The sequence below is a fragment of the Salmo trutta genome, chromosome 37 (genome assembly GCF_901001165.1).
Source record: "Salmo trutta chromosome 37, fSalTru1.1, whole genome shotgun sequence".
Classification (NCBI taxonomy): Eukaryota; Metazoa; Chordata; class Actinopteri; order Salmoniformes; family Salmonidae; genus Salmo; species Salmo trutta.
In genome coordinates this window covers 35,076,342-35,085,506 of record NC_042993.1, presented here as the reverse complement: position 1 = coordinate 35,085,506, position 9,165 = coordinate 35,076,342, and the positions used below count along the sequence as shown (strand labels likewise).

The 9,165-nt window shown below is 42.7% G+C and overlaps 1 pseudogene; it reads left to right on the top strand.

The window, feature by feature from the left end:
• Positions 1–1,770: 1,770 nt before the first annotated feature.
• On the top strand, positions 1,771–2,768 carry LOC115177461 (mitotic checkpoint serine/threonine-protein kinase BUB1 pseudogene; annotated as a pseudogene).
• Positions 2,769–9,165: the final 6,397 nt, after the last annotated feature.

Here is a 9,165-nt window from a genome sequence, read left to right as displayed (position 1 = left end):
TGGTTGTGGTTCCTTTTCTTTTGCATTGTCCCTAAACGTGTTTTCTTTCGCCCGACAAAATAAATCCAGTACAAGGTAGGGTCCAAAGCTGAAACAAGAGCATAAAGAAACATACACTTAGTAGCTGACCAAAAGGGAGAACGCTTCCCTCTATCTTTAGCCTGCCTTGTTTAACATAGAGTCACGGTGCATCAGATGAAGAAGTGTTCTCTGAGGTAGGAAACAGGTCCCTGTGTCTACACCCAATCCCCCCCCCCCCCAATCAAAACAGGGGGAAATAAAATGGTCTCTTGTAACAAACTGTGCGAGGAGGCAGATAACAGTGTAACGTTATCAAAAGAATGAGTTATTAGCAGTTGTGTATGTAAGAAACATCCAGAGGAAAGAGAAACTATAGCCTTGTGTTTAAAAGCACTCCTAGCTCTTGTTTGTCGGTAATGTTCCCCACCCACAGTCTGCAGATAAATAATTGTTTGCGGAGAGAGTGAGATTGGTCTTTATGAAATAAGAGAGAAGCAAACAGACAAGATTCTGTATTACACTTAAATAGGATTTCAATTTATTGCATGGAGGTCCAAAATGAATCAGGCTGCTTGCTGCATGATGCATAAAAACAGGCTTTAACAGGGAATGGAAGATTATCTGTTCACTCCTCTCACTCTTTATTCTCTCCATCCATAATGAGTGACTCAGTCATTTACTTTCACAGGTCCTGCAGAATCAATGATTTGACAAAGGACACACAGGAAATAGGGTGGATGGAAATGGCCGCTCTCTCACGTATTCAATAACAAACATGAAATACTAACATCCTCCAGACCAGCCATACTACAGCCATACCCATATACACTGAAAAAATATATAAACGCAACATGCAACAATTTCGAAGATTTTACTCAGTTACAGTTCATACAAGGAAATCAGTCAATTGATATAAATTCAAATCTATTGGTCTATGGATTTCACATGACTGGGAATACAGATATGCATCTGTTGGTCACAGATACCTTTTTTTAAAGGTAGGCATGTGGATGAGAAAACCAGTCAGTATCTGGTGTGACCACCGTTTGCCCCATGCAGCGCGACACATCTCCTTTGCATAGAGTTGATCAGGCTGTTGATTGTACCCTGTGGAATGTTGTCCCACTCCTCTTCAATGACTGTCCGAAGTTTCTGGATATTGGCGGGAACTGGAACACACTGTTGTACACGTGGAGCCAGAGCATCCCAGCATGCTCAATGGGTGACATGTCTGGTGTGTATGCAGGGTATGGAAGAACTGAGACATTTTCAGCTTCTAGGAATTGTTTACAGATTGTTGCGACATGGGCCCATGCTGAAACATGAGGTGATAGCGGCAGATGAATGGCACGACAATGGGCCTCAGAATCTCGTCACAGTATCTCTGTGCATTGAAATTGCCATCAATAAAATGCAATTGTATTCGTTGCCCGTAACGTATGCCTGCCCATACTATAACCCCACCACCCATCATGGGGCACTCTGTTCACAACGTTGACATCAGCAAACCGCAAGCCCACATGATGCCATCTGCCCGGTACAGTTGAAAACGGGCTTAATCTGTGAATAGCACACTTTCCAGCATGCCTGTGACCATCGAAGGTGAATATTTGCCCACTGAAGTCAATTACAACGCCAAACTGCAGTCAGGTCAAGACCCTGGTGAGGACAACGAGTGCGCAGATGAGCTTCTCTGGGAAGGTTTCTGATAGTTTGTGCAAACCCACAGTTTCATCGGCTGTCTGCACCCAAGTCAGACTGGTTAGTGGTCAAAAGCCCAGAGGTTGTGGTTGAACCTGACTTGGATGCCTTCATGAGTGCCCGTCAGAGAACAGTCGGCATCCCTCTGGAGACCATGGACATCCCCGTAAGTCCAGAACCACCTAAATTTGGCTCGGATGTGACCATGAGTCCATTCCAGTCGTCATCAAAGTTCAGAATGGATATTCCTATGAGCCCAGCTCCAGAGGTGAGGAATGGCATGGATATTCTTATGAGCCCAGACCAAGGTTCAAAGGTGAACATGGATGTGCCCATGAGTCCAGCAGGTCAAGGGGCAGCGGCTGTAGAGCTGGTCTCCGACCCCTGGGATGAGGAGCTGATTTCCTCCCTGCTCTCCAAGCTGTCCACGCCACTCACCTCACAGCCTAACTTCATCACCTGGCAGTGCAAAGTCCCCAGCATCGCACCCAAGATGACCATCAAGATGGGTAAAGGCTCCTTGCGGGTTGACTGTGTACTCGGACAGGGTGCCTTTGCCACAGTCTACCAGGCAACTGACCTCAACACCTCAGAGAAGATGATTTTAAAGGTGCAGAAACCAGCCAATCCGTGGGAGTTTTACATCAACTCTCAGCTGAATGCCCGGCTGCAGCCCAGCGTGCGCCACCTCTTTAATAACATCCACTCTGCACACCTCTTCCAGAACGGTAGCGTGCTATTGGGCGAGCTCTACAACTGTGGCACCCTATTGAATGCTGTAAACCTGTACAAGAACCTTAGTGACAAGGTGATTCCCCAGCCTCTGGTGATCTACTTCACTGTCTGCATCCTGCACATGGTGGAACAGCTGCACAATATCCACATCGTTCACGCTGACATCAAACCAGACAACTTCCTGCTGGGAGAGAGGTTCCTGGAGAACAAGTCTTTTGACCAAGATAATCTGGATCATGGCCTCTCCCTAATTGACCTGGGTCAGAGCATTGACATGACTCTGTTCCCAGAGGGCACGGCTTTCACTGCCAAGTGTACAGAGATGCAGAGTGGGAGACCATGGAACTACCAGACGGACTACTTTGGGATAGCTGGAACGGTGTACTGCATGATTTTTGGAACATACATGCAAGTGACACAGGAGGGTAGCGTGTGGAAGACAAATGCAGTATTTAGAAGAAATCCCCACAGTGATCTGTGGACAGAGTTCTTCCACACTCTGCTGAATGTACCTGACTGTAGCTCCCTGCCCTGCCTGCGCAGCCTGCGCAGTAGACTGAGCACTGTGCTCCAACAGAACTACAGCAACAAGCTGCCATCGCTGAAGACCCGCCTGGTTATCCAGGTGTTAGAGAGCAGGACGGCACGGAGATAGTGGGAGGTGGTAGAGCAGTTGGTAGAGCATGGTGTTTGCAACACCAGGGTTGTGGGTTCGATTCCCATGGGGGGCCAGCACAGGAAAAAAAAAATAATGTATGAAATTGTATGAAATGTATGCATTCACTACTGTAAGTCGCTCTGGATAAGAGTGTCTGCTAAATGACTAAAATGTAAATATGTAAATGTCTGGGTGACTGGTCTCAGACGATCCCGCAGGTGAAGAAGCCAGATGTGGAAGTCTTGGGCTGGCGTGGTTACATGTGGTCTGCGGTTGTGAGGATGGTTGGACTTACTGTCAAATTCTCTAAAACAACATTGGAGGTGGCTTATGGTAAAGAAATTAGCATTAAATTGTCTGGCTACAGCTCTGGTGGACATTCTTGCAGTCATCATGCCAATTGCACACTCTCTCAAAACTTGAGACATCTGTGGCATTGTGTTGTGTGACAAAACTGCACATTCTAGAGTGGCCTTTTATTGTCCCCAGCACAAGGTGCTTGATATGCCACACCTGTCAGGTGGATGGATTGTCTTGGCAAAGAAGAAATGCTCACTGAGAGGGATGTAAACAAATTTGTGCACAACATTTTAGAGAAATAAGCTTTTTGTGCGTATGGAACATTTCTGGGATCTTTTATTTCAGCTCATGAAACATGGGAGCAACACTTTACATGTTGCATTTACATTTTTCATCAGTATACAATTAGTCCCCTATGGTCTATCTGTGACTGAGATGTAAAAAAAAACAAGACGTTAAAATGCAAAATCCAATTAACTCAATGAAAACAATGTAACAATGAGGTGATGAGCGAGATTTGGTTCATTTCAAGCAACATAAAAATTATTTTCTAATAAATTGACACCCTCATTCTCCCTTGGAAGCCCAACGTGTAAATTTAACATTGTTCTTTATGGGAAAGGATATAAAGCAGTTATCTAAAATATATTGAAGCCATTCTAATACCACGATAATAAATATAACTGTTTTATGCTGATGAGTGAGATTGGTTAGAGTAATGACCAGAGTGATCACAAGTCTCTAGTAATGACCCTATAACCCTTCAGACCTTGTTCTCTGCGGATCTTCATTCTCCTGCATCAAGCTGTCAACATCAGCTCAATATACCACTCTTTTGAATGAACATAATGTATAGCATCAATCAATGCCTATGATTTATGGGGTGGATTGAAATGCATAGTGCATATGTTAGTGTCCACAAGCTTGACAAACTTAAATGGACAGTTTGTAAAGGTTTCAGTCACTGTATAGAGAGAAATCAACTATTCTTGTTTATCTGAATGGCCAGTAGGGTTGAAAAGTTTGCACACATCTCAGGAGGGATTTTGTCCCACTCCTCTTTGCAGATCTTCTCCAAGTCATTAAGGTTTTGAGGCTGACGTTTGGCAACTCGAACCTTCAGCTCCCTCCACAGATTTTCTATGGGATGAAGGTCTGGAGACTGGCTAGGCCACTCCAGGACCTTAATGTGCTTCTTCTTGAGCCACTCCTTTGTTGCCTTGGCCGTGTGTTTTGGGTCATTGTCATGCTGGAATACCCATCCACGACCCATTTTCAATGCCCTGGCTGAGGGAAGGAGGTTCTCACCCAAGATTTGACAGTACGTGGCCCCGTACATCGTCCCTTTGATGTGGTGAAGTTGTCCTGTCCCCTTAGCAGAAAAACACCCCCAAAGCATAATGTTTCCACCTCCATGTTTGACGGTGTGGATGGTGTTCTTGGGGTCATAGGCAGCATTCCTCCTTCTCCAAACATGGCGAGTTGAGTTGATGCCAAAGAGCTCCATTTTGGTCTCATCTGACCACAACACTGTCACCCAGTTGTCCTCTGAATCATTCAGATGTTCATTGGCAAACTTCAGACGGGCATGTATATGTGCTTTCTTGAGCAGGGGGACCTTGCGGGCGCTGCAGGATTTCAGTCCTTCACGGCGAAGTGTGTTACCAATTGTTTTCTTGGTGACTATGGTCCCAGCTGCCTTGAGATCATTGACAAGATCCTCCCGTGTAGTTCTGGGCTGATTCCTCACCATTCTCATGATCATTGCAACTCCACGAGGTGAGATCTTGCATGGAGCCCCAGGCCAAGGGAGATTGACAGTTCTTTGTGTTTCTTCCATTTGCGAATAATCGCACCAACTGGTGTCACCTTCTCACCAAGCTGCTTGGCGATGGCTGCTTGGCGATGGCCCATTCCAGCCTTGTGTAGGTCTACAATCTTGTCCCTGACATCCTTGGAGAGCTCTTTGGTCTTGGCCATGGTGGAGAGTTTGGAATCTGATTGATTGATTGCTTCTGTGGACAGGTGTCTTTTATACAGGTAACAAGCTGAGATTAGGAGCACTCCCTTTAACCTCTCTTGGGCAGGTGGGACGCAACAGCCAGTGAAAAATCAGAGTGCCAAATTCAAAACACAAAAATGTCATCATTCAAAGTTTTCAAACACATGGCTATTTTACACCATTTTAAAGATACATGTCTCCTTAATGTAACCACATTGTCCGATTTCAAAATGGCTTTACGGCGAAAACATAAAGTTAGATTATGTTAGGACAGTTCCAACACAAGAAAAACCACACAGCCATTTTCCTAGCAAGGACAGGCGTCACAAATACCAGAAATTCAGCTAACATTATGCACTAACCTTTGACGATCTTCATCAGATGACACTCCTAGGACATCATGTTACACAATACATGCATTTTTTTGTTCGATCAAGTTTATATTTATATCCAAAAACTGCATTTTAAATTGCCGCGTGATGTTCAGAAAATATTTTGCCTCCAATACTAACGGTGGATCAGCACAACAATTTACAAAAATACTCATCATAAACGTTGATAAAATATTAAACTGTTATTCAAAGAATTATAGATGAACATCTCCTTTATGCAACCGCTGTGACAGATTTAAAAAAAGCTTCACGGGGAAAGCACACTTTGCAATAATCTGAGTACTGCGCTCAGAAAACAACAGCAGGCAATACAGATACCCGCCATTTTGGAGTAAAATCTAAAATCATAAATAGCATTAGAAATATTCACTTACCTTTGATGATCTTCATCAGAAGGCACTTCCAGGAATCCCAGGTCCACAATAAATGTTGTTTTGTTTGATAAAGTCCATAATTTATGTCCAAATTGCTCCTTGTTGTTAGCGCGTTCAGTAAGCTACTCCAAGTGTAGGAAACGCGGCCAAAATGTCACGACGAAAAGTCAAAAAAAGTTATATTTACGTTCGTTCAAACATGTCAAACGTTGTATAGCATCAATCTTTAGGGCCTTTTTAACTTAGAACTTCAATAATATTCCAACCAGACGATTCCGATGTCTTGAAAAACGTTTTGGAACATAGCTACCTCCTCACGTGAACACGCGCCAATGAACTCTTGTGCTTTCCTGAGTCAACAACTTCCAACTTCCTTTGTTCGCTCTCTGTTCATCATAGACGCCTCAAACAACTTTCCAAAGACTGTTGACATTAGTGGAAGCCTTAGGAAGTGCAAAATGAACCCTAAGTCACTGTGTGTTTGATAGGCAATGACTTGAAAAGACTACAAGCACCAGATTTCCCACTTCCTGGTTACATTTGTATCAGGCTTTTGCCTGCCATATGAGTTCTGTTATACTCACAGACATCATTCAAACAGTTTTAGAAACTTCAGAGTGGTTTCTATCCAAATCTACTAATTATACGCATATTCTCGTTTCTGGGCAAGAGTAGTAACCAGTTTAAATCGGGTACGTTTTTTATCCGGCCGTGTAAATACTGCCCCCTAGCCCCAACAGGTTTTAAGAGTGTGCTCCTAATCTCAGCTCGTTTCCTGTATAGAAGACACCTGGGAGCAAGAAATCTTTCTGATTGAGAGGGGGTCAAATACTTATTTCCCTCATTAAAATGCAAATCAATTTATAACATTTTTGACATGCGTTTTTCTGGATTTTTTTGGTGTTATTCTGTCTCTCACTGTTCAAATAAACCTACCATTAAAATTATAGACTGATCATTTCTTTGTCAGTGGGCAAACGTACAAAATCAGCAGGGGATCAAATACTTTTTTCCCTCACTGTATGTGGCATTGCGTGTCCAGCGATTGTTGGACAGGGATCTGTTGTGACAACCAACAGAAGGCTAATTCTCCAGAGACACCTCAAACTGGCAGCCATGCAGCCAACACCTAGCTGTTTGAACCTCAGCATTTGTTTACTAAGCCACCACAGTCCTCCTCAAATTCAGCACAATCTGCAAACACAGATGCTGGCTTTGCCCAATGCAAGTAATGGAAAATCTCCCCAAAAGAATCTGTATTTCTTTGACCTTGAAAGGTATTAAACATAGCAACACTTCTTAGAAACCAATATACAGGTAGGCAAAGAAAGCTGAATGTACTGTGCATAATGTACTGTTATTTCATATACAATGCTATCGGTTCCTAACAGAACAGATGTTCACAATACCACCTAACTTATATAAACCATGGCCATCTACATCAAGACAAGGTAAGGTGGACATTAAAACCAATTGGAATGCAGACATTGTATCAGCATCCACCTCCTTTTCCTAGCATTGTATCTAGTCAGTGTAGTGCTTCATTTCTTATATCATCATCCTAAACTCGCAATTGCCTCAGATAGATGGCTATACTGTATGAAGGTAATTGTGACATACCAACATGAACATCATCACCACCCGACCCCTCCACCTCAAACAAAGCAGATAAACAAACCAAAAACATCCCTGTCTGTTGCTATGTGCATGATATGTTTAGGGGTGGTTAATTAATGCATCCCAAGGTTTCCATTGGGTAGATGAGTGATGACTGCAATCAGACTGGCTGTGGCGACTAATCATGACGGATTCTCCTCTGGGGTGTGCACAGCGAACATTACTCAGCTCACTGTTTAGACCAACCAGACAACGGTAAATTCCCTTTTCCTAAAAGTGTGACATATTACAGTTTTCAGATGACGAAAAAGGGAAAAAAGCCGCCCAAACTTGTGGCAGAAGGATAAAATGACAGCGGATTAGAGAAAAGCATATTTTTCTCCTGACGGCACTCTGCTCACACAGTTACAATTATTTCACTCATGCTACATTTTTCACAAGCTCTCTTTAGCTGCTTTCGAGCTACTTTCTTCTACCTGCAGTTTTAGCTTCCAAAAATAGTATTCTCTGACCTTTATTTTTTATTGACTCTGCCCTAGCTTAGCCTTTTGCTCTTCGCTTTCCTGCTTCATCCCCTTCAAAGATTAAATGGCACTTTTGCTGTCAAGGTTAAAAACACATTTATTTTTGGAGCTTTTCAGAAACCAATTTCTCCAGGGGCATTGTGTTTAATTTTCTAGCACAAAGCTTGTCCACAATACTTTTTTTTCTGAAATTCTAATGTTAATCCTCAGACAAAAATAAAAAGTGATTGAAGGGTATGCTCCAGGACAATAAAAATATATTTAGAAAAAACATATCCATTGATTTTAGGGGCCGCTCACGTATTGAAGGAACAAATCCAAGAAGTAGCATTTGGAGCTTCTGTTTATCATGCAGGCCTATTATCGGCTTTCGGCTTAACTGATGACTGTTGTCTTAAAGACAGGGGTCTTTAAAAAGGTCACATGGTGAAGAGTTCAAAAGATTGTTTTAATCACAAACAAATCAAATCAAAAATCAAATCAAAGTTTATTGGCCGCGTACATAGATTTGAAGATTTTATTGCAGGTGCAGTGAAATGCTTGTGTTTCTAGTTCCAATAGTGGAGTAATGCCTAACAATACACACATAATCCAAAAAGTAAAAAGAAAGATATTAAAAAATATCAGAACGAGCGATGTCTGAGTCCAGAATATACACAGAGTACAAAACATTAGAACACCTGCTCTTTTCATGACATAGACTGACCAGGTGAATCAAGGTGAAAGCTATGAACCCTTATTGATGTCACCTGTTAAATCCACTTCAATCTGTGTAGGGAGGAGACAGGTTAAAGAAGGATTTTTAAGCATTGAAGACATGGATTGTGTAAGTGTGCCATTC